The following is a 25,942-nucleotide window of genomic DNA, read 5'->3' as shown; positions in this document are numbered from 1 at the left end:
GTCAACTGAAAGTTCATGTTACAGAATATTGCAGATTTTTAAATGTGAATATGTTATCCAACAGGAGTATTGTGTTGCTGGTTGGGCAGTTTGCACTTTTGGGACTATCCCATTGGTTCCTTTGTACTGGGTAAGCTAAGTGAAAAATATATGCTAACATTACCAGAGAGGTCAAAGACCAAACTGATCCTAGATCAGCATTCTTATTACTCTGGGACGCTTTGTGAATACATGCTCTGGTCACATGTCCATGCATGACACAACACATCTAGTGGTCAATTATGGTACTGCTGTAACTTTACTGATAAGGAATATTTTCTATCTATTAACTAAAATGTTTTTACTGTGCTATGTCAACTAATAACTGACACCATTTAGAAGAAACACACTGGAGTTACTATTAGTACGTTACAACACTTAGTAATACAGTATACCAGACAAGTAAATTAGATACCTGGATCACAGTATATAGATGTATTTAATCAGTAGAATGAACACATGGTACATATGGAACAGAATGGAAGCAAACATAGAACACGGCTGCATTTGAAATGTATTGATAGCTGTAAAAACTTCAATGAAAACAGTATCTTGTTAAATTGTTATGTGCACACCATAATGGTAAAAATTGTAAATATGGTAAAGACATTTTTTTATTAACCAGAGTTAGAGCCAACTAGACCACAGTTCCACTCCCCAGGGCCTGATGAATGGTGGACAAACTCCACATAGACATGGTCTCTTTAAAGACATCAAATACGTCTTTCAATGTAGTTACAAATAGAAACAAAAACAGGTTCAGCCTAACACAGGGAAAACCAGTTCAACTCTATAAGATAGGGAATTACATTTAGCTATTATAATTAGACTACGGGGTGAACGGTTTTTCACACACCCAGTATTTTGGAATAGCACATGGTGCAAACTTCCAACTCTTCAATGGGTCTGATGCCGTCTGTGAGATCTCAACACACTCGTCATGCATGTTATTTGGTTCCCCTTCCATCCAATAGCTATAAACAACACAGAGAATCAGAGTTGAAAATCATCCAATACAACAGAGAATATTAACCTAGTCCCCAGGCTCAGTTGTTACCATTCGACAGAGGGAGAGAGAGAGCTGGCTGAGGACGAGATTATCAGACTGTAAAAAGTCATTTATTACAACAGAAAAAAAAATCCTCCAGAACCTGTTCACTCACGTAGGTTTAAATAGTGTTATGCCAATCCACTCCCAGATTCCGTCTTTTTTATATGTACCAATCCAGACATTCTTCTTAAATCCATGGATAAATATCTATAATAGAATTTTAGAAGAAAAACAATGGCCATCATTTAATCTCCACAGCAGAGAAACACTTTTACATGTTATAAATAATAGTAGAGGTAGTATAGTAGTAGAAGTAGTCTAATAGTAGTAGTAGTAGTAGTAGTAGTAGTAGTAGTAGTAGTATAATGTACTCAGCCTGGTAACTAGAAATACAAGGGGATTTAGGATGTTTGAAAAGGTCCTAAGTACTTCCCTTTATTCCTTCCTCGGCGCTCACAATGTTTTTTATTTTTATTTTGCCGAGCACTGGTGCAAACTCATGATGCCCAGAAGCGTGCTCAGACCACACAGACCAAGCACTCTGCTCTGACGACTGCACCATGGCAGTTCACAATGATCTAGCAAGCTGGGAGAGTACTTGACGGAAACAGCCCATAGCCCTAACCCCGAACCATTTGAGTTGTTTCTGTTTCAACCCTGTTACCACACAGAATGAACCCTGTAACCACACAGAATTAACCCTGTAACCACACAGAATTAACCCTGTAACCACACAGATATAACACTGTAACCACACAGAATGAATGCGTCAAAACTAGACTTTCATCCAGATTAGGTTGAATTTCAAAGTGAGACTATTAGATCAAGTTTCAGCCTCAGCTACTTCACTGTAGTATAATTAGAGATATCTCAAGCACACTTGCTTTGCTGACAGGAAGTATATTTTATAAATTGACAGTGACATGAACATTGGTGATACAATCGGTTACACATGTTGAATACTAGTCAGAGAAGTAGAGAATAATCATAATAATAATGAAAAGTAGTATTATAGTATTACTAATGTATTATCTATTACCTGTTCTTCTCTGCTGTTTATAATAACATCATCTGCACCCATTGCTCTGCATGCCTTCTGACCTCCCCCACCTGTGTCCATCGTGGAGGAGACAAAGTAACAGCTGGTGCCAAACTTCCACCATCCATCCAGACAGGGTTTCTCTGAGATAAACACAACAGAGCAGCAGGCATTTAAAAGTATGAATTAAAATTATACTTCTAAAATAAGAAAATTAAAGACTGCACTCACCATAGAACCAAAGCCTGGTCTGTAACTGGTCTCTCTCAGTGGTCCTGGTATTTAGACTATTCTGTAGCTGGTCTCTCTCTTCAGTCAGGGTGTTGTAACTGGTCTGTAGCTGGTCTCTTTCTGCATCTGTAAAAGGGAAAAGTCAATCAAATTGTGTAACAGTCAAAACATTGACTACAATTATTTTTAATACATTTTTTCACTTACAGGAATCCCACAGGCCTATGATGACAGCCAGTAGAACACACACTGCAGCAACTCTGGAGGGTCTCTTCCACCACTGAAAATGTACTGAATCAGAAGTTATTAAAATAAGACAATTGGTAATGTGTTAATGTGTTTTACTGTATCAGTGTTTTATTTGAGCTGGATCCTGCAGAAACAGGAACAGCACCTCTGTTTTGGACTGATGGATTCCAGAACCAATTTGGCCAGATCCTCTACCTTTCATGGCATAAAAAAATTATTGTTACTGTTTGCAATGTAAAAATGTAAATTAAGGCGCTCAAAGTTAATTTGAGTTTCCTCAATATTAAGAGGGTACTGTAGGTAGGGGTAAGGTAACAACAGGTAGTCTCAATATTAACAGAGGGTACTGTAGGTAGGGGTAAGATAACAACAGGTAGTCTCAATATTAACAGAGGGTACTGTAGGTAGGGGTAAGGTAACAACAGGTAGTCTCAATATTAACAGAGGGTACTGTAGGTAGGGGTAAGGTAACAACAGGTAGTCTCAATATTAACAGAGGGCACTGTAGGTAGTGGTAAGGTAACAACAGGTAGTCTCAATATTAACAGAGGGTACTGTAGGTAGGGGTAAGGTAGAGGCAGGTAGCCTCAATATTAACAGAGAGTACTGTAGGTAGGGGTAAGGTAGAGGCAGGTAGTCTCAATATTAACAGAGGGTACTGTAGGTAGGGGTAAGGTAACAACAGGTAGTCTCAATATTAACAGAGGGTACTGTAGGTAGGGGTAAGGTAGAGGCAGGTAGTCTCAATATTAACAGAGGGTACTGTAGGTAGGGGTAAGGTAGAGGCAGGTAGCCTCAATATTAACAGAGGGTACTGTAGGTAGGGGTAAGGTAACAACAGGTAGTCTCAATATTAACAGAGGGTACTGTAGGTAGAGGTAAGGTAGAGGCAGGTAGTCTCAATATTAACAGAGGGTACTGTAGGTAGGGGTAAGGTAACAGCAGGTAGTCTCAATATTAACAGAGGGTACTGTAGGTAGGGGTAAGGTAGAGGCAGGTAGTCTCAATATTAACAGAGGGTACTGTAGGTAGGGGTAAGGTAACAACAGGTAGCCTCAATATTAACAGAGGGTACTGTAGGTAGGGGTAAGGTAACAACAGGTAGTCTCAATAATAACAGAGGGTACTGTAGGTAGGGGTAAGGTAGAGGCAGGTAGCCTCAATATTAACAGAGGGTACTGTAGGTAGGGGTAAGGTAACAACAGGTAGTCTCAATATTAACAGAGGGTACTGTAGGTAGAGGTAAGGTAGAGGCAGGTAGTCTCAATATTAACAGAGGGTACTGTAGGTAGGGGTAAGGTAACAACAGGTAGTCTCAATATTAACAGAGGGTACTGTAGGTAGGGGTAAGGTAGAGGCAGGTAGTCTCAATATTAACAGAGGGTACTGTAGGTAGGGGTAAGGTAGAGGCAGGTAGCCTCAATATTAACAGAGGGTACTGTAGGTAGGGGTAAGGTAGAGGCAGGCAGCCTCGAGGTTACAGTGTTGGGCCAGTAACCGAAAGGTTGCAGGTTTGAATACCGGAGTGGACAAGGTGAAAAATCTGTTGTGCCCTTGAACAAGGCACTTCATCCTAATTGCTCCAGGGGCGCTGTATGTTGGAGCCATTGTGATCATTGTCAAGAAGTCACACCCATCCCACTGGAGTTAGAAGTTCAGAGTGAGAAAGTTTAGACTATTTAGAAATAATTACGCTCAAATTGAAAATCATCAAATTATGAGGATTTCTTTCCTCTTTAACAGGAGGAAAAGTAGAATAGTAGTCAAAGATAATGTACCTTTACATCCCATGCTGACACATCCATTATGATTACTTCAGTCATTTGATAACTAGTTAAAATGTAATATACTTTGACACCAAACAATACTTTAGTAGGGTACTTCCTTACTTGTGGTGAGGGTTGTTGACACCAGTTGACTTTTCTTTCCATTTTCCAGCACAGTGCAGACAGTGACAGAGTACTGAGTACCACATTGCAGGTCAGAGAGAGTGATGCTGTGTGAAGATGTGGTAGTGATGTGTGGTTCTGTCCCTGGACAGTGGTAGGAGATCTGGTAATGATGTTGGGTTTGGTCCAATCCTGGTGGCTGGCTCCAGCTGACAGCAGCTGATGTGGTGTCCACTGAGTCAACAGTCAGCTGGTATAGAGCAGGAAGTACTAAGGGAAAATACATTATTGTCAGGGTTACAGTTTAACTCCAGAAATATATTACAGGAGGAAAAGTAGAAAAGGCCAGCTTCCTTTTGATATGGAAAGAAATAAGCTAAAAAAATATATAAGTCACACAACAGAAGTAGGATTTGTAAAAGTAACACAAATTTGGAGTTTCTGTATTCATTTAGCAACGTTGCTGCTCCGCTGCTAAATTTTGATGAAACACCAATTTTTTAAATATAAAATAAAAACAATGATTTGATTATAAATCCTCTCCTCAATAAAACGTGTTAAACACTGTACTACTGATAAAGTTAAAGCAAGCAGAGACTGTACCTTAACATCCCATACTGAAACATCCATTATGATTAGTTCATAGTTATTTCAATAACTAGTTCAAGTTTAATCAACTTTGACACTAGACATAATAATTAAGCTGGGTACTTCATTACTTGTGGTGAGGGTTGTTGACACCAGTTGACTTTGCTTTCCATTTTCCAGCACAGTACAGACAGTGACAGAGTACTGAGTACCACATTGCAGGTCAGAGAGAGTGATGCTGTGTGAAGATGTGGTAATGATGTGTGGTTCTGTCCCTGGACAGCGGTAGGAGATCTGGTAATGATGTTGGGTTTGGTCCAATCCTGGTGGCTGGCTCCAGCTAACAGCAGCTGATGTGGTGTCCACTGAGTCAACAGTCAGCTGGTCTGGAGCAGGAAGTACTAAGGGAAAATACATTATTGTTAGTGTTACAGTTTAACTCCAGAAATATACTACAGGAAGAAAAGTAGAATAGTAGACAAAGTAGAAAAGGCTGCTTGTAATTCCTTGAGATATGGGAAGAAACAAGCTAAAAACAGACGTCACAACAGAAGTTGGATTGGAAAAGTAACAAAAATGAAGGGTTTCTGCTATATTCATTTAGTAACGGTGCTGTCCCGCTGCACGATTGTTGCCGCCACACCAAAAATAAATGTATAAATGAAAAGAATGTTGTAATTATAAATCCTCTACACAATAGCAAAGTGTTTATACTGTACTACTGATAAAGTTAAAGCAAGCAGAGGCAGATCAACTCCTTGACATAATGACTCACAGGAATGGAAGAAAGCCTTGGGTTTATCTATCCATTTCGAGGTTTACTAGGTTGGGCGCTCTGATTGGAGTCACCTCGTTATTCAGTATGTGTTACAACTGTGCTGACCCTTCTGGTGTTTAAAAGCCGCTGGCCCAGCTGGTATTTAAGAGCCGCTGGCCCAGCTGGTATTTAAGAGCCGCTGGCCATGATGGTATTTAAGAGCCGCTGGCCCAGCTGGTATTTAAGAGCCGCTGGCCCAGCTGGTATTTAAGAGCCGCTGGCCCAGCTGGTATTTAAGAGCCGCTGGCCCTGATGGTATTTAAGAGCCGCTGGCCCTGATGGTATTTAAGAGCCGCTGGCCCAGCTGCTGGTATTTAAGAGCCGCTGGCCCTGATGGTATTTAAGAGCCGCTGGCCCTGATGGTATTTAAGAGCCGCTGGCCCAGCTGCTGGTATTTAAGAGCCGCTGGCCCAGCTGCTGGTATTTAAGAGCCGCTGGCCCAGCTGCTGGTATTTAAGAGCCGCTGGCCCAGCTGCTGGTATTTAAGAGCCGCTGGCCCAGCTGCTGGTATTTAAGAGCCGCTGGCCCAGCTGCTGGTATTTAAGAGCCGCTGGCCCAGCTGGTATTTAAGAGCCGCTGGTCCTGCTGGTATTTAAGAGCTGCTGGTACTGCTGGTATTTAAGAGCTGCTGGTCCAGTGCATCAGATGGAGGGATGTTGGGAGACCTACACCTCATGTTAGGGTGGACACGGGTTTTAGACAGAAACTCCTGTTTATTTAGCTCCATTTCCTTTTTACTCCAGATCCTAAGTTGATGTGGGTTTTTCTTTTAGTTTGTCTTTTCAGAGGTAAACCTTAGTGGGCATCCATGGTGGGTGTCTTTAGAACCCCTTACTAGTGGCTTTGCCATCTTTCAGTGGGAACCCCCATTGTGCCTTTTAGAACCCCTTACTAGTGGCTTTGCCATATTTCAGTGGGAACCCCCATTGTGTCTTTTAGAACCCCTTACTAGTGGCTTTGCCATCTTTCAGTGGGAACCCCCATGGTGTCTTTAGAACCCCTTACTAGTGGCTTTGCCATCTTTCAGTGGGAACCCCCATGCTGTCTTTCAGAACCCCTTACTAGTGGCTTTGCCATCTTTCAGTGGGAACCCCCATGCTGTCTTTCAGAACCCCTTACTAGTGGCTTTGCCATCTTTCATTGGGAACCCCCATGGTGTCTTTAGAACCTCTTACTAGTGGCTTTGCCATCTTTCAGTGGGAACCCCCATGCTGTCTTTAGAACCCCTTACTAGTGGCTTTGCAATCTTTCAGTGGAAACCCCCATGGTGTCTTTAGAACCCCTTACTAGTGGCTTTGCCATCTTTCAGTGGGAACCCCCCATGGTGTCTTTCAGAACTCCTTACTAGTGGCTTTGCCATCTTTCAGTGGGAACCCCCATGGTGTCTTTAGAACCCCTTACTAGTGGCTTTGCCATCTTTCAGTGGGAACCCCCATGGTGTCTTTCAGAACCCCTTACTAGTGGCTTTGCCATCTTTCAGTGGGAACCCCCATGGTGTCTTTAGAACCCCTTACTAGTGGCTTTGCCATCTTTCAGTGGGAACCCCCATGGTGTCTTTAGAACCCCTTACTAGTGGCTTTGCCATCTTTCAGTGGGAACCCCCATGGTGTCTTTAGAGCCCCTTACTAGTGGCTTTGCCATCTTTCAGTGGAAACCCCCATGGTGTCTTTAGAACCCCTTACTAGTGGCTTTGCCATCTTTCAGTGGAAACCCCCATGGTGTCTTTAGAACCCCTTACTAGTGGCTTTGCCATCTTTCAGTGGGAACCCCCATGGTGTCTTTCAGAACCCCTTACTAGTGGCTTTGCCATCTTTCAGTGGGAACCCCCATGGTGTCTTTCAGAACCCCTTACTAGTGGCTTTGCCATCTTTCAGTGGGAACCCCCATGGTGTCTTTCAGAACCCTTTTTGAAACCCTTTCTGTATTTGGTTGTTGAAGTGATTATCTTTGTTAGTTCCCTTTTCTGGGAGCAATGACATTGTGTTTGTCTTTTGGGAACGTAAAACTGACACATCCATTATGATTTGTTAATTTGCATTAGTCATTTTGATAACTAGTCAAAGTTTTGCACCAGACATAATAATTAAGTAGGGTACTTCCTTACTTGTGGTGAGGGTTGTTGACACCAGTTGACTTTTCTTTCCATTTTTCAGCACAGTGCAGACAGAGACAGAGTACTGAGTACCACATTGCAGGTCAGAGAGAGTGATGCTGTGTGAAGATGTGGTAGTGATGTGTGGTTCTGTCCCTGGACAGTGGTAGGAGATCTGGTAATGATGTTGGGTTTGGTCCAATCCTGGTGGCTGGCTCCAGCTGACAGCAGCTGATGTGGTGTCCACTGAGTCAACAGTCAGCTGGTCTGGAGCAGGAAGTACTAAGGGAAAATACATTATTGTCAGGGCTACAGTTTAACTCCAGAAATAAACAACCGGAAGATAAGTAGAATAGTAGTCGAAAATTAGAAAAGGCTGCTTGCAATTCCTTTAGATATGGGAGGAAATAAAAACAGGAGTCACAACAGAAGTTTAGGGGTTTCTGCTGTATGGTGCTGCACCGCCGCCAGATTGTTGCCGCCACACCAATTTTTTTAAAAAATATAAATGAAAAGAATGTTGTGATTATATATCCTCTCCACAATAACAACTATTTAACACTGCACTACTGATAAAGTTAAAGCAAGCAGAGGCAGATCAACAGCTTGACATAATGACTCACAGGAATTGGGAGCAAGCAGTAATTCAAATATTATGAAAAAGGTTTAATGATTTAAGCATCAAACTGCATGATGAGATCTGGGGAATTCACCATCATATATTTAACACCAGGGAAGATACTGTACCTTTACATCCCATGCTGATACATACATTATGATTAGTTAAATTAAATAAGTATGTTGTCTAGTTATTATAATGATTAAAGCAGGGTACTTACCTGTGGTGAGGGTTGTTGACACCAGTTTACTTTTCTTTCCATTCTTCAGCACAGTGCAGACAGTGACAGAGTACTGAGTACCACATTGCAGGTCAGAGAGAGTGATGCTGTGTGAAGATGTGGTAGTGATGTGAGGTTTTGTCCCTGGACAGTGGTAGGAGATCTGGTAATGATGTTGGGTTTGGTCCAATCCTGGTGGCTGGCTCCAGCTAACAGCAGCTGATGTGGTGTCCACTGAGTCAACATTCAGCTGGTCTGTAACAGGAAGTACTAAGGGAAAATACATTATTGTCAGGGTGTCACGACTCCCACCGAAGGTGGCTCCCCCTCCTGCTCGGGTGGCGCTCGGCAATCGTCGTCACCGGCCTACTAGCTGCCACTGATTCCCTTTTGTTTTCCCCCTTTCCGTTATTGTTTGCACCTGTTCTGTGTTGGGTTGATTAGCGGGGCTATATTTTTTTATTTATTTATTTCACCTTTATTTAACCTGGTAGGCAATTTGAGAACAAGTTCTCATTTACAATTGCGACCTGGCCAAGATAAAGCAAAGCAGTTCGACAACACTATTAGCCAGTAGGCCCACCTGCTCTTTGTGCGTGATTGTTATTGTATTGCTTGTGTACACGCTGTTGGTGTTTTGCGCTCTTGCATGTTTTTGCGCCGACTGTGTTTGTCCCCTGTGTTTGGGTCACTTTGTTTTGTGTGCGCTCATATTGCTATTTGGGGTGGCTTGTGTTTTCGCCGTTGGGCTCATTAAAAGCCATTACCCTATATCGCTGCTTCCTGCGTCTGATTCCTCTCCCACAACGCTCAAGCCTTACACAGGGCTATAGTTTAACTCTAGAAATATATTACAGGAGGTTGAAAAGGCAGGCTTGCAATTTCTTTTGATATGGGAAGAAACAAGCTAAAAAAAATAGAAGTCACACAACAACAAAAAGCAATGTTTAAAATCCAAAAACAAGGAGTGGATACCAAAAGTTGTTTTCAACTGATTTCAGAAGAAATAGGGAATTATTTAAGAAAAGTGCAAAGATGCCAATATATTTGGCAGCAACTTTATATCAATTAAAATAATGCTGTGATAAATCCTCTGCACAATAATATTATAATTTTAAACAATTTCATGGCATTTTAAGATATTTCAAGGCACGTTATATTTATACTGTAGATGCCGTTGTCTAATAAGGAGAGGGCTGCACGGCACAGACTAAAGATTAACGCAGATCCAGTTGCTAGGAAGGAAAGACTAGCCAGAAGAAAAGCAAGGTATTGTTTTCATGGTTTCATGCTACTGTCAGCAACAGAATAGGATATAATAGGATATAAAGCTGGGTGGATAACACTTAACATTAAGTTGCACTATTGCACTGTAGTTAATGTTTTACTGAACTGCAGTTAACGTTTAACTAATGGATTATATCAGTTAACATAATATTACACACACACACACAATTATGGATTAAAAATGGATCATGATTTATATCAGTTAATACCTACTTCACAAATACACTAGATATACAAAAGTATGTAGACACCCCTTCAAATTAGTGGATTTGGCTATTTCAGCCACACCCGTTGCTGACAGATGTATAAAATCAAGCACAAAGCCATGCAATCTCCATAGACAAAAATTGGCAGTAGAATGGCCTTACCGGAGAGCTCAGTGACTTTCAATGTGGCATTGTCATAGGATGCCACCTTTCCAACAAGCCAGTTCGTCACATTTCTGCCCAGCTAGAGCTGCCCCGGTCAACTGTAAGTGCTGCTATTGTGAAGTGGAAAATTCTATGAGCAACAACAGCTCAGCCACGAAGTGGTAGGCCACTCACTACTGAGTTCCAAACTGCCTCTGGTAGCAACGTCCGCACAAAAACAGTTCATCGGGAGCTTCATGAAATGGGTTTCCATAGCCGAACAGCCGCACACAAGCCTAAGATCACCATGCGCAATGCCAAGCATCGGCTGGAGTGGTGTAAAGCTCGCCGCCATTGGACTCTGGAAGAGTGGAAACACGTTCACCATCTGGCAGTCCGACGGACGAATCTGGGTTTAGCAGATGCGAGGAGAACGCTGTCTGCCCCAATGCATCATGCCAACTGTACAGTTTGGTGGAGGAGGAATAATGGTCTGGGGCTGTTTTCATGGTTCAGGCCAGGCCCCTTAGTTACAGTAGTGGGAAATCTTAACGCTAGAGCATACAATGACGTTCTAGACGATTCTGTGCTTCCAACTTTGTGGCAACAGTTTGGGGAAGGCCCCTTTCCTGCTTCAGGATGACAATGTCTCCGTGCCAAAGTGAGGTCCATAAAGAAATGGTTTGTCGAGATCTTGTGGAAGAACTTGACTGGCCTGCACAAAGCCATGACCTCAACCCCATTGAACACCTTTGGGATGAATTGGAAAGCGAACCGGGAGCCAGGCCTAATCGCCCAACATCAGGACACGACCTCACAAATTCTCTTGTGGCTGAATGGAAGCAGGTGTCACAAAAGGTGCCGTGTTGAATAGACCAAACTGCAGCGGGAATATGGATGCTCATGTTTTAATTCAAAAAAGGAGTAAAGCATCCACTGGAAAAACAATACACACGACAGGAACAGTCTTACAGGCATACAAAAACGCAGTGCAAGAACAACTACCCACAACCCCAAAGAAAAACACACACCACTATATAGAACTCCCAATCAAAGGCAACTCAACACACCTGCGTTCAAATGGGAGTCTAATCACCAACACAAACCCCTTAACATACAAAAAACCTGCCACATCCTGACCCAAAACTGATACCATACCTCCCTCTGCTGGTCAGGACGTGACAGCAGGTCCCCGCAGCAATGTTCCAACATCTAGTGGAAAGCCTTCCTAGAAGAGTGGAGGCTCTTATAGCAGCAAAATGGGGACCAACTCCATATTAATGCCAATGATTTTGGAATGAAATGTTCGATGAGCAGGTGTCCACATACTTTTGGTCATGTAGTGTATATAATACATACATTTGTTTAAGTTAATGATGAATGCAAAAGAGAACCTGATCATTCAGAATTCATGTTCAAAGTGAAGTTTACTGATGTATGTAATGCTGCATTTAAATTCTTAGTCTACTTGCGAGAGCTAAAAAGTTATTTTAGCCAAATATAAAAAGTAGGCAACAACACCAGCTTTGTTTAAAGCATAGACCTATGATATGATGGAAAAACATTTCTTATCCCAGACCATTATTGTCCTTGTTTTTTCTCCTTATATCCTATTGATACATTCATAAAAGTATATTTTACGTGTAAAGGCTAATAAGCATACTGTCCTCCTTCACGTCACACACAGGTGAGGCGACGGTCGTTTTCCTTGTCATGGAGTAATAACAAATGTTAGACTTTGACCCTGTTGCAATGTATGTTGTCATGGTTACCCAACTGCTACAGCAAATAGACAGTGCAAAATACATTTCTCCTGTGGAATGCCCTGCTTTTATTTTGTCACACAACCCAAGCCTAAGCTATTTTCTGGTGGGAACTAGAACACGCTGTCGTTCATATCGATCTAGACCATCCCAAACTGCTCACTGGGTGACATGTCTGGTGAGTATGCAGGCCATGGAACAACTGGGACATTTTCAGCTTCCAGGAATTGTGTTCAGATCCTTGTGACATGGGGCTGTGCATTATCATGATGAAACATGAGGTGATAGTGGCGGATGAATGGCACGAGAATGGGCCTCAGAATCTCGTCAGTGTATCTCTGTGCATTCAAAATGCCATTGATAAAATGCAGTGGTGATCGTTGTCCATAGCTAATGCCTGCCCATACCATAACCCCACTGCCACCATGCAGATTTTGTTCACGACTTTTACATCAGCAAGCCGTTCTCGCACACAAAACCTACACACTGTCTGCCATCTGCCCGGCACAGTTGAAACCGGGATTCATCCGTGAAGAGCACACTTCTCCAGCATGCCTGTGGCCATTGAAGGTGAGCATTTGCCCACTGAAGTCTATTACGACGGCGAACTGTAGACAGGTCAAGACCCTGGTGAGGACGATGCGCACGTGGATGAGCTTCCCTGAGATGAGAGAAATTATTTAGTTGTGCAAACCCACACGTGGTCTGTGGTTGTGAGGCCGGTTGGATGGACTGCCAAATTCTCTGAAACAACGTCGGAGGTGTCTTATGGTAGAGGAATGAACATAAAATTCTCTGGCAACAGTTCTGGTGGACATTGCTGCAGTCAGTGTGCCAATTGTACGCATCTTCAAAACTTGAGACATCTGTGGGATTATGTTGTTTGACACAACTGTACATTTGAGTGGCCTTTTATTGTCCCCCGCACACTACATTTTGCTTTTATATTTTTGTTCAGTCTAAATTCATTTTTAAAATACAGCAGTTTTTGTGTTTTATATTTTTTCATAACGGCAAGGACAAGTTTAATGTCATATGACAATATAATGTTCATTATGTCACTGTGAAAACTGGCTCCAGACATGTCGATAGACCAACTGTAAACCAGCCTATACTTATAACCTTTAAATAGTTTAGAAATGCTTATTAATAAAACATTTATGACAGTGTTACCAAGTCATATGTTATTGAAAGTGGAGTATGTCGTGGTAAATATTTACATTTTAGTCATTTAGCAGACATGAGGTGTAAGGCCAATGAATGGAGCTGGTATGAAGAACTTTAACAGGAGACAATACCTTGGGATGTTTCCCTGTTTCTTCCTGAGAATCCCTCCTCTGGTTTCGACTCATCTCTGACTTGTTTCAGTGGCTTTTCCTCTTCACAGTTCTATAAAAAGTAGAATTCACAGGTTAACATATTTAGTACATTATGATGTTGAAAATACAACTCCAGGTCTCTTGAGAATAAAGCACAACAGGTTCAGAATTAGGGATATTGTCACGACTTCCACCGAAGTCGGCTCCCGTCCTTGTTCGGTCGGCGTTCGGCGGTCGACGTCACCGGCTTTCTAGCCATCGCCGCTCCATGTTTCATTGTTCTATTTGTTTTGTCTTGTTCCCCGCACACCTGGTTTATATTCCCCAATCACACTGCATATATATATTCCTTTGTTCCCCCCGTGTCTTTGTGTGGAATTGTATTGTGTTACGTGTTTGTCTGACGCGCCAGGCTGATTTCCCAGTTCCGTCTTTAATTCACGACGTATGTTTATATGGTGAACCATTGCTTTTGGTACTGTTTTCGCACTTTGCACTTATTGCCATTTGGCTGGAGGTTTTGACGCAGTTGCGTCCGTCTGTTTTGTTTGCTCCTGCCTAAATAAAGTGTGCGCTTGTTCACAACTCTCTGCACCTGACTTCGCCACCAGTACGCACGCCCGTGACAGAATTCCACACTCGCTATGGAGTCAGCAGGAGTAGATACCCCGGTCAGAGGAGTCGAGGAGTGCGTCCGAGAACACTCGGCTATGCTGCAACATCTCCGTGCCACGATGGATCGCGTTGTCCAGACCATGGACCGCTGGGAGAGACAGGAAGTCTCTCCAGCGCCTCGACCAGTGCAACCGGGGTTACCTCTATCCGTCCCTCCTGAATCCAGTCCCAGTGGGATGCGTCACCCCTGGTGAGTCTGCACCACTCTTATCCAGAATCCTTTGTTGTCCACCTGTTTGTTTTCCCACAATCCCAGCATAAGGCGCTCGTCGATACAGGTGCGGCTGGGAATTTTAATCGACAGATCGTTCGCCCTTAGTTTAGGGATCCCCATTGTTCCTGTGGTTAGACCTTTCCCGGTACACGCTCTGGATAGTCGACCATTAGAGTCCAGGTAGCCTACACTGGGTGTAATATTGGAGTAAATTGTCGTTGTGTGTCAGTAGCCTACACTGGGTGTAATATTGGAGTAAAATGTCGTTGTGTGTGTCAGTAGACTGCACTGGGTGTAATATTGGGGTAAAGTGTCCTTGTGGGCCAGTAGCCTACACTGGGTGTAATTGTAACGTAGAGAGGGGACCAAAGCGCAGCGTGTTGATTGCTCATGATGAATATTTATTTTAACTCAGAACAATAAAGAAAAAATAACAAAGAGAAAACGAAAGTGCACAGTTCTGTCAGGTACATAAACTAAACAGAAGACAACTACCCACAAACACAGGTGGAAAAAAACCCTACTTAAGTATGATCTCCAATTAGAGACAACGAGGACCTGCTGCCTCTAATTGGGGATCATCCCCCCCCCCAAAAAAGAAATCTAGATCCTAAACATAGATAAACAAAACATAGAAAAACACAAAACACGCCCTGTCACGTCTGACCTACTCTACCATAGAAAATAACATCTTACTATGGTCAGGACGTGACAGTAACCCCCCCCTCCCCAAAGGTGCAGACTCCGAATGCCACTAAAAAACTAAAACAGAGGGTAGGGTAGGTAACTCCTGTCTATGGCGGCTCTAGTGCAGTCCACATAACCTTATCCTCCAGCAGAGGAAGCGGCTCCGGTGCGTAACCCCCGCTCCACCCTCTGCTTTAGTACCACCGGACCGTGGATCGTCGTCAAAGGAACCGGACTGTAGATCATGGCTGGAGGTTCTGGGCTGCAGGCCGTCGCTGAAGACTCTGGGCTGTCTCAGGAAGCTCCGGGCTGCAGGCCGTCGCTGGAGGCTCCGGACTGGGGAGCGTCGCTGGAGGCTCCGTGCCATGGATCATCACTACAGGCTCCGCGCCATGGATCATCACTACATGCTCCGCGCCATGGATCATCACTACAGGCTCCGCGCCATGGATCATCACAACAGGCTGCGCGCCATGGATCATCACAACAGGCTCCGCGCCACGGATCATCACTACAGGCTCTGCGCCATGGATTATCACTGGAGGCTTCGTGCCATGGATAATCTCTACAGGCTCCGGGCCATGGATTATTCCTACAGGCTCTGGGCCATGGATTATCCCTAAAGGCTCCGGGCCATGGATCATCACTGGAGGCTTTGTGTCATGGATCATCACTACAGGCTTCGCACCATAGATCATCACTGGAGGCTTCTTTCGTGGAGCTGGAATAGGTCTCACCGGACTAGGGAACATCGCTGGAGGCTCCGGACTGGGAAACGTCGCTGAGAGTTCTGGACTAGGGAACGTTGCTGGAGGCCAGGTGCGCAGAGCAGGCACAGGGTATACTGGGCCATGGAGGCGCACTGGAGGTCTGGAGCTTATTGCTGGCACAACCCGTCCTGGCTGGATAAGCCCCGTAGCCCGGCAAGCGCGGGGCGTTGTAACAGGTCGCACAGGTTTGTGCTGGCGAACTGGGGGTACCGTGCGTAGAGCTGGCGCAGGATAACCTGGGCCGAAGAGACGTACCGGAGACCAGGAACGCTGAGCAGGCACAATACTTCCTAGATGAATGCCAACTCTAGCACGGCAACTGTGGGGAGCTTGCACCGAGCGCACCGGGCTGTAGCTGCGCAATGGCAATACAGTGCGCATCCCCGCACAACACCGTGCTTGCTCGATCACTCGCCCCCCACGGTAAGCATGGGGAGTTGGCTCAGGTCTCCACCCTGACTCTGCCAATATCCCCGTGTGCCCCCCCAAAAAACATTTTGGGGCTGCCCCTTGTGCTTGCCTCCACCTGTTCCCATGGAAGGCGATCCCATCCAGCTTGGATCTCCTCCCACGTCCAGGATCCCTTGCCGTCCAGAATTTCTTCCCAGGTCCATTCCTGATCACGCTGCTTGGTCCTTTGGTGGTGGGTAGTTCTGTAACGGCTGTCGTAGAAAGTAGACCAAGGTGCAGCGTGTCGAGTGCTCATGATGATTTTCTTTTTTATTACTCAGAACACTAAAGAAAAAATAACAAAACTAAAGTGCACAGTTCTGTCAGGTACATAAACTAAACAGAAGACAACTACCCACAAACACAGGTGGAAAAAAACCCTACTTAACCTCTATGGGCTAGGTGGGACGCTTGCGTCCCACCTACTCAACAGCCAGTGTAATCCCGTGGCGCGTTATTCAAATTCCTCAAAAATGCAAAAACTTCAATTTTTCAAACATATGACTATTTTACACCATTTTAAAGACCAGACTCTCGTTAATCTAACCACACTGTCCGATTTCAAAAAGACTTTACAACGAAAGCAAAACATTAGATTATGTCAGCAGACTACCCAGCCAGAAATAATCAGACACCCATTTTTCAAGCTAGCATATAATGTCACATAAACCCAAACCACAGCTAAATGTAGCACTAACCTTTGATGATCTTCATCAGATGACAACCCTAGGACATTATGTTATACAATACATGCATGTTTTGTTCAATCAAGTTCATATTTATATCAAAAACCAGCTTTTTACATTAGCATGTGACTAGCATGTGACTAGCATTCCCACCGAACACTGCCGGTGAATGTACTAAATTACTCACGATAAACGTTCACAAAAAGCATAACAATTATTTTAAGAATTATAGATACAGAACTCCTCTATGCACTCGATATGTCCGATTTTAAAATAGCTTTTCGGTGAAAGCACATTTTGCAATATTCTCAGTAGATAGCCCGGCATCACAGGGCTAGCTATTTAGACACCCAGCAAGTTTAGCACTCACCAAAGTCAGATTTACGATAAGAAAAATGTTATTACCTTTGCTGTCTTTGTCAGAATGCACTCCCAGGACTTCTACTTCAATAACAAATGTTGGTTTGGTTCAAAATAATCCATTGTTATATCCAAATAGCGGCGTTTTGTTCGTGCGTTCAAGACACTATCCGAAAGGGTAAATAAGGGTGACGAGCATGGCGCAATTCGTGACAAAAAAATTCTAAATATTCCATTACCGTACTTCGAAGCATGTCAACCGCTGTTTAAAATCAATTTTTATGCAATTTTTCTCATAAAAAAGCGATAATATTCCGACCAGGAATCTGCGTTTAGGTTAACAGACGAAAGAAAATAAAGCATGGGGTCGACTCGGGCACGCGCCTAAGCCCATAGTACTCTGATCGGCCACTTGCCAAAAGCGATAATGTGTTTCAGCCAGAGGCTGCCTCGATATCGTTCAGCTTTTCCCGGGCTCTGAGAGCCTATGGGAGCCGTAGGAAGTGTCACGTTAGAGCAAAAATCCTCAGTCTTCAATAAAAAGAGCCAAGATGAAACACAACTTGTCAGACAGGCCACTTCCTGCATGGAATCTTCTCAGGTTTTGGCCTGACATATGAGTTCTGTTATACTCACAGACACCATTCAAACAGTTTTAGAAAGTTTAGGGTGTTTTCTATCCAAAGCCAATTATATTCATATTCTAGTTACTGGGCAGGAGTAGTAACCAGATTAAATCGGGTACGTTTTTTTATCCGGCCGTGTCAATACTGCCCCCTAGCCCTAACAGGTTATGTATGATCTCCAATTAGAGATAACGAGGACCAGCTGCCTCTAATTGGAGATCATCCCAAAAAAACAACATAGAAATAGAAAACTAGATCCTAAACATAGATATACAAAACATAGAAAAACACAAAACACCCCCTGTCACACCCTGACCTACTCTACCATAGAAAATAACATCTTACTATGGTCAGGACGTGACAGTAATATTGGAGTAAAGTGTCCTTGTGGGCCCGTAGTCTACACTGGGTGTAATATTGGAGTAAAGTGTACTTGTGGGCCAGTAGCTTACACTGGGTGTAATATTGGAGTAAATTGTCCTTCTGGGTCAGTAGCCTACACTGGGTGTAATATTGGAGTAAAGTGTCCTTGTGGGCCAGTAGCCTACACTGGGTGTAATATTGGAGTAAAGCATTTTTTATCTCTAAAACCCATTGTCCTGTCCTGTCCTGTATTCTGTCTGCCCAATCAATCATACTCATTATTTGACATAGCTATGTACTTTGACCCAGTTTTGGTTCCACCTGCTCAGTCCCCCAGAACCACGAACACATTCCAAAATAATCAGATAATGCATAAAATGATCATATCTGGTGAAATTGAGAAAATACATTTTACATTTTATAGTCTTTGAGGGTGTAAATTGGATGAATACAAATATGATATATTGGTTTGTAAATAAGACGAGGGTAACACAATGTACTGAGTGATCACGAAATGTAAGACTGGAGTTGTTTCCTCATGTGTTATTAAAGACCAAACAAGCCCACATTCTGTCAACATCAGGATAGCCATTACCTTATTTGGACAAACAATTATGAACTAATAATAACTAATATACCACTGGACGAAAGGTTCAGATACAAGGTAACATGTGGTTAATTTAGGTTTATCCAGAAAACGTGTGGGTGGTTGGAAACAGGCAGTATGAGGAACTAAAGTTCAGTCAACTGAAAGTTCATGTTCCAGAATACTGCACAGATTTTTAAATGTGAATAGTTTATCCAACATGAGTATTGTGTTGCTGGTTGGGCAGAGTTTGCACTTTTGGGACTATCCCATTGGTTCCTTTGTACTGGGTAAGCTAAGTAAAGAAAAAATATGAGCATTACCAGAGACAGGTCAAAGACCAAACTGATCCTAGATCAGCACTCTTACTCTGGGATGCTTTGTGAATACAGGCTCTGGTCACGTCCATGGATGGCACAACCCATTTAGTGGTCAATTCTGGTACTGATTTAACTTTAGTTAATAGACAGAAAATAGTCCTTATCAGTAAAGTGTTTTTACTGTGCTATGACAACTATTAACTGACACCATTTAGAAGGACAACACTGGAGTTACTATTAGTACATTACAACACTTAGTAATACAGTATACCTGACAAGTAAATTACATACCTGGATCACAGTATATACATGTATTTAATCAGTAGAATGAACACATGATACATATGGAACAGAATGTAAGCAAACATAGAACATAGCTGCATTTCAAATGTATTGATAGCTGTAAAAACTTGAATTGTAAAAATTGTTAATATGGTAAAGAAAAAAATATATAAACCACAGTTTAAAGCCTACTAGACCACAGTTCCTCTCCCCTGGGCCTGATGAATGGTGGACACACTACACATAGCTCTGTTGTCTTTAATATATTGATATTTCAACCCTAGCCTACTAGACCACAGTTCCTCTCCCCTGGGCGTGATGAATGGTGAACACACTCCACATAGCTCTGGTGTCTTTAAATATACTGCTCAAAAAAATAAAGGGAACACTTAAACAACACAATGTAACTCCAAGTCAATCACACTTCTGTGAAATCAAACTGTCCACTTAGGAAGCAACACTGATTGACAATACATTTCACATGCTGTTGTGCAAATGGAATAGACAACAGGTGGCAATTATAGGCAATAAGCAAGACACCCCCAATAAAGGAGTGGTTCAGCAGGTGGTGACCACAGACCACTTCTCAGTTCTTATGCTTCCTGGCTGATGTTTTGGTCACTTTTGAATGCTGGCGGTGCTTTCACTCTAGTGGTAGCATGAGACGGAGTCTACAACCCACACAAGTGGCTCAGGTAGTGCAGCTCATCCAGGATGTCACATCAATGCGAGCTGTGGCAAGAAGGTTTGCTGTGTCTGTCAGCGTAGTGTCCAGAGCATGGAGGCGCTACCAGGAGACAGGCCAGTACATCAGGAGACGTGGAGGAGGCCGTAGGAGGGCAACAACCCAGCAGCAGGACCGCTACCTCCGCCTTTGTGCAAGGAGGAGCAGGAGGAGCACTGCCAGAGCCCTGCAAAATGACCTCCAGCAGGCCACAAATGTGCATGTGTCTGCTCAAATGGTCAGAAACAGCCCAACACCATGCAGGACGTTTGGCATTTGCCAGAGAACACCAAGATTGGCAAATTCGCCACTGGCGCCCTGTGCTCTTCACAGATGAAAGCAGGTTCACACTGAGCACGTGACAGACGTGACAGAGTCTGGAGACGCCGTGGAGAACGTTCTGCTGCCTGCAACATCCTCCAGCATGTCCGGTTTGGCGGTGGGTCAGTCATGGTGAAGGGTGACATTTCTTTTTTAGGACATTACATCAAAGTTGGATCAGCCTGTAGTGTGGTTTTCCACTTTAATTTTGAGTGTGACTCCAAATCCAGACCTCCATGGGTTGATAAATTGGATTTCCATTGATTATTTTTGTGTGATTTTGTTGTCAGCACATTCAACTATGTAAAGAAAAAAGTATTTAATAAGATTATTTCTTTCATTCAGATCTAGGATGTGTTGTTTAAGTGTTCCCTTTATATTTTTGAGCAGTGTACATTAATACATCTTTCAATGTAGTTTTTAAATTTTGTTTATTTAAAAAAATATTTATTACAAAAAACACAAGGAAGGGGTAACATTAAAGTATTAGAACATGAAGGACAAACAATACAGCATCAAGACACTATCAGACATATATCAGTCTTTCCACAACAGAGCCATCCTTATGTGTGAGGGTGTGTGTGCATGATAGTGATATAAAATATATCTCATAGTTTCCTTTTTCATGATCACAATCTTGTGAAACCTGAACCCTCCAAGATCCCTCCCGGAAGAAAAAATTAAAAATACAATTAATTCCATTCCCCACCCCCAAGAACGCGCCAACAACCAAGAGAATGAACTAAAGAGAAAAAAGGAAAAAACTGAAGAAAACAGCAAACAATGCTAAAAAATATAACAAAGTAATACATTTAAAACAAAGGACATCAAGGACAACTGAAATCATAACAGCAATGCCAACTGTTACATGTATGTATGTGTTCTTGTATGTGTTTATTTGAATGAGAGTGTGTGTATATGCATGTGTACAAACACCTGAACGGCATCAGCCTCAGGCAAACTGGCATTAGTTGTAAAAACACTGCCACTTAGTGTCATTCAAATGTACTTTTATTATGTTTTATTTTGACTTTTCTTTTTCCTTTATCTTCTGACCATCATTCTCTCTCTCACACAGCAACTCCACTCCCACTTGTCTCCAATTCTACATACCAACCCTCAGCTTCCCTCAGCTCATCCCATCTATCTCTGCTGGCCACCAACTTCCACACAAAAAATGGAAAACAAACTTGCAGTCCCAGCCGTAAAGGCTAACCGTGTCGTGGAATCCTTACCTGGAGGGCAGGTAGTTTTCCCCGGGTGATGCGTTGTGCAGACCTCACTACCCTCTGGAGAGCCTTACGGTTATGGGCAGAGCAGTTGCCATACCAGGCGGTGATACAGCCCGACAGGATGCTCTCGATTGTGCATCTGTAAACGTTTGTGAGGGTTTTTGGTGACAAAAGCTGAATTTCTTCAGCCTCCTGAGGTTGAAGAGGCGCTGCTGCACCTTCTTCACCACGCTGTCTGTGTGGGTGGACCATTTCAGTTTGTCTGTGATGTGTACACCGAGGAACTTAAAACTTTCCACCCTCTCCACTACTGTCCCGTCGATGTGGATAGGGGGCTGCTCCCTCTGCTGTTTCCTGAAGTCCACAATCATCTCCTTTGTTTTGTTGACATTGAGTGTGAGGTTATTTTCCTGACACCACACTCCGAGGGCCCTCACCTCCTCCCTGTAGGCCGTCTCGTCGTTGTTGGTAATCAAGCCTACCACTGTAGTGTCGTCTGCAAACTTGATGATTGAGTTGGAGGCGTGCATGGCCACGCAGTCGTAGGTGAACAGGGAGTACAGGATAGGGCTGAGAACGCACCCTTGTGGGGCCCCAGTGTTGAGGATCAGCGGGGTGGAGATGTTGTTACCTACACTCACCACCTGGGGGCGGCCCGTCAGGAAGTCCAGGACCCAGTTGCACAGGGTGGGATCGAGACCCAGGGTCTCGAGCTTTATGACGAGTTTGGAGGGTACTATGGTGTTAAATGCTGAGCTGTAGTCGATGAACAGCATTCTTACATAGGTATTCCTCTTGTCCAGATGGGTTAGGGCAGTGTGATTGCGATTGCGTCGTCTGTGGACCTATTGGAGTGGGTCTAGGGTGTCAGGTAGGGTGGAGGTGATATGGTCCTTGACTAGTCTCTCAAAGCACTTCATGATGATGGAAGTGAGTGCTACGGGGCGGTAGTCATTTAGCTCAGTTACCTTTGCTTTCTTGAGAACAGGAACAATGGTGGCCCTCTTGAAGCATGTGGGAACAGCAGACTGGGATAAGGATTGATTGAATATGTCCATAAACACACCAGCCAGCTGGTCTGCGCCTGCTCTGAGGACGCGGCTGGGGATGCCATCTGGGCCTGCAGCCTTGCGAGGGTTAACACGTTTAAATGTTTTACTCACGTTGGCTGCAGTGAAGGAGAGCCCGCAGGTTTTGGTAGCGGGCCATGTCAGTGGCCTGTATTGTCCTCAAAGCGAGCAAAGAACTTGTTCAGTCTGTCTGGGAGCAGACATCGTGGTCCGCGATGGGGCTGGTTTTTCGTTTGAAGTCCGTGATTGACTGTAGACTCTGCCGCATACCTCTCATGTCTGAGCCGTTGAATTGTTGCTCCCAGCCTATAGACAGAAACTAAAACAGGAAGCACCCACGTTCAGGTCTGTTCAACGCTGGTCTGACCAATCGGATTCCACGCTTCAAGATTGCGTCGATCATGTGGACTGGGATATGTTCCGCATAGCGTCGGATAACAACATAGATGTATACGCTGATTCTAAAGCGCGAACCACTGCTTTTAATCATGGCAAGGTGACCGGAAACAAGACCGAATACAAATAGTGTAGCTATTCCCTCCGCAAGGCAATCAAACAAGCTAAGCATCAGTATAGAGACAAAGGTGCAACAAAATGGAGTCGTGGTCAGCTTTTCCGAAAGGAGGGCGGGGGAGGGCCATATATGCATCACGGAAGTTAGAATAACAATGATCTAAGGTTTTGCCAGCCCGGGGTCGCGCAATCGATATGCTGATAGAATTTAGGTAGCCTTGTTTTCAGATTAGCCTTGTTAAAATCCCCAGCTACAATAAATGTAGCCTCAGGTTATTTGGTTTCCAGTTAACATAAAGTCGAATTAAGTTCTTTCAGGGCCGTCGATGTGTCTGCTTGGGGGGGAATATACACGACTGTGATTATGATTGAAGAGAATTCTCTTGGTAGATAATGCGGTCGGCATTTGATTGTGAGGAATTCTAAGTCAGGTGAACAAAAGGACTTGAGTTCCTGTATGTTGTTATCACACCACGTCTCGTTAATCATAAGGTATACACCCCCGCCCTTCTTCTTACCAGAGAGATGCTTGTTTCTGTCAGCGTGATGTGTGAAGAAACCAGGTGGCTGAACCGACTCCGATAGCGTGTCTCGAGTGAGCCATGTTTCCGTGAAACAAAGAACGTTACAGTCTCTTATGTCTCTCTGGAAGGCTTTAAAGGGTATATGTCTGTCGCCAGGTCTCAAACCAATGAAACACTTATAGGAGACTGGAGCCACGCCTGAGGCAGAGTTTTCCACCACAATCAACAAAACACCAAATGATGGAATTTCTCATGGAAGAAAGGTGTCGCATCTAGAGGTCGACCGATTAATCAGAATGGCCGATTAATTAGGGCTGATTTCAAGTTTTCATAACAATCGGAAATCGGTATTTTTTTACGCCGATTTGGCCGAATGTTTTTTTTATTTTTTAATTTTTTTTTACCTTTATTTAACTAGGCAAGATAGTTAAGGACACATTCTTATTTTCAATGATGGCCTAGGAACGGTGCGTTAACTGCCTTGTTCAGGGGCAGAACGACAGATTTTTACCTTGTCAGCTCGGGGATTCAATCTTGCAATCTTATGGTTAACTAGTCCAATGCTCTAACCACCTGCTTTACATTGCACTCCACGAGGAGCCTGACTGTTACGTGAATGCAGTAAGAAGCCAAGGTAAATTGCTAGCTAGCCTTAAACTTATCTTATAAAAAACAATCAATCATAATCACTAGTTAACTACACATGATTGATGATATTACTAGTTTATCTAGCCTGTCCTGTGTTGCATATAATCGCTTAGGTACACGTTGCTCCAACCATAAACATCAATGCCTTTCTTAACCTCTCTGGCGCAGGTGGGACGAATTCGTCCCACCTACGTAACAGCCACCTGAATTCAGTGGCGCGATTTTTGAATCGTTTGAAATACTATTACTTCAATTTCTCAAACATATGACTATTTTACAGCTATTTAAAGACAAGACTCTCCTTAATCTAACCACACTGTCCGATTTCAAAAAGGCTTTACAACGAAAACAAAACATTAGATTATGTCAGGAGAGTGCCCAGCCAGAAATAATCAGACACCCATTTTCAAGCTAGCATATAATGTCACAAAAACCCAAACCACAGCTAAATGCAGCACTAACCTTTTATGATCTTCATCAGATGACACACCTAGGACATTATGTTATACAATACATACATGTCTGTTCAATCAAGTTCATATTTATATCAAAAAACAGCTTTTTACATTAGCATGTGACGTTCAGAAAAAGCATACCCCCCGCAAACTTCCGGGGAATTTACTAACAGTTTGCTAAATTACTCACGATAAACGTTCACAAAAAGCATAACAATTATTTTAAGAATTATAGATACATTACTCCTCTATGCACTCGATATGTCCGATTTTAAAATAGCTTTTCGGATGAAGCACATTTTGCAATATTCTAAGTACATAGCCCAGCCATCACGGCTAGCTATTTAGACACCCGGCAAGATTAGCCTTCACCAAAATCATATTTCCTATAAGAAAAATGTTCTTACCTTTCCTGTTCTTCGTCAGAATGCACTCCCAGGACTTCTACTTCAATAACAAATGTAGGTTTGGTCCCAAATAATCCATCGTTATATCCAAATATCCTCTGTTTTGTTCGTGCGTTCTAGACACTATGCGAATGGTAAATAACGGTCGTGCGCATGGCGCATGGCGTGACAAAAAATGTCTAAATATTCCATTACCGTACTTCGAAGCATGTCAACCGCTGTTTAAAACCAATTTTTATGCCATTTATCTCGTAGAAAAGCGATAATATTCCGACCGGGAATCTGCAATGAGCCTAAACAGCCGAATGAAATTTCTCCACGGGGGCGAATCGTGCACGCGCCTCATTCAATGGGCCTCTGATCGGCCACTTGGAAAGGGGGATCATCTGTTTCAGCCAGAGGCCGCCTCGTATCGTTCAGGTTTTTCCCGGATTCTGAGAGCCTATTGGAGCCCTAGGAATTGTCACGTTACAGCT

At 43.3% G+C, this 25,942-nt stretch overlaps 1 long non-coding RNA gene across 2 annotated transcripts in view; it reads right to left on the bottom strand.

Moving 5' to 3' along the window:
• Positions 1 to 459: 459 nt before the first annotated feature.
• The window catches only part of LOC106602118 (receptor-type tyrosine-protein phosphatase H), a 94,382-nt gene continuing 68,899 nt past the window's right edge, over positions 460 to 25,942 (bottom strand). Inside the window, exons 1-9 of one of the 2 annotated variants that reach the window (XR_014392084.1) lie at positions 8,835 to 9,583; positions 8,008 to 8,277; positions 5,218 to 5,487; positions 4,499 to 4,768; positions 2,568 to 2,651; positions 2,361 to 2,486; positions 2,130 to 2,272; positions 1,203 to 1,297; positions 460 to 1,013 (exon numbers count right to left, since the gene is read on the bottom strand). This is a non-coding gene — a long non-coding RNA (receptor-type tyrosine-protein phosphatase H). Of the gene's footprint in view, positions 1,014 to 1,202; positions 1,298 to 2,129; positions 2,273 to 2,360; positions 2,487 to 2,567; positions 2,652 to 4,498; positions 4,769 to 5,217; positions 5,488 to 8,007; positions 8,278 to 8,834; positions 9,584 to 25,942 lie in introns of those variants that run through there. The other variant, XR_014392083.1, reaches the window with a different exon arrangement.

The sequence above is a fragment of the Salmo salar genome, chromosome 04 (assembly GCF_965601325.2).
Source record: "Salmo salar chromosome 04, fSalSal1, whole genome shotgun sequence".
NCBI lineage: Eukaryota > Metazoa > Chordata > Actinopteri > Salmoniformes > Salmonidae > Salmo > Salmo salar.
Note: the sequence above shows the minus strand (reverse complement) of the source record. Positions and strands in the feature narration are given on the sequence as shown.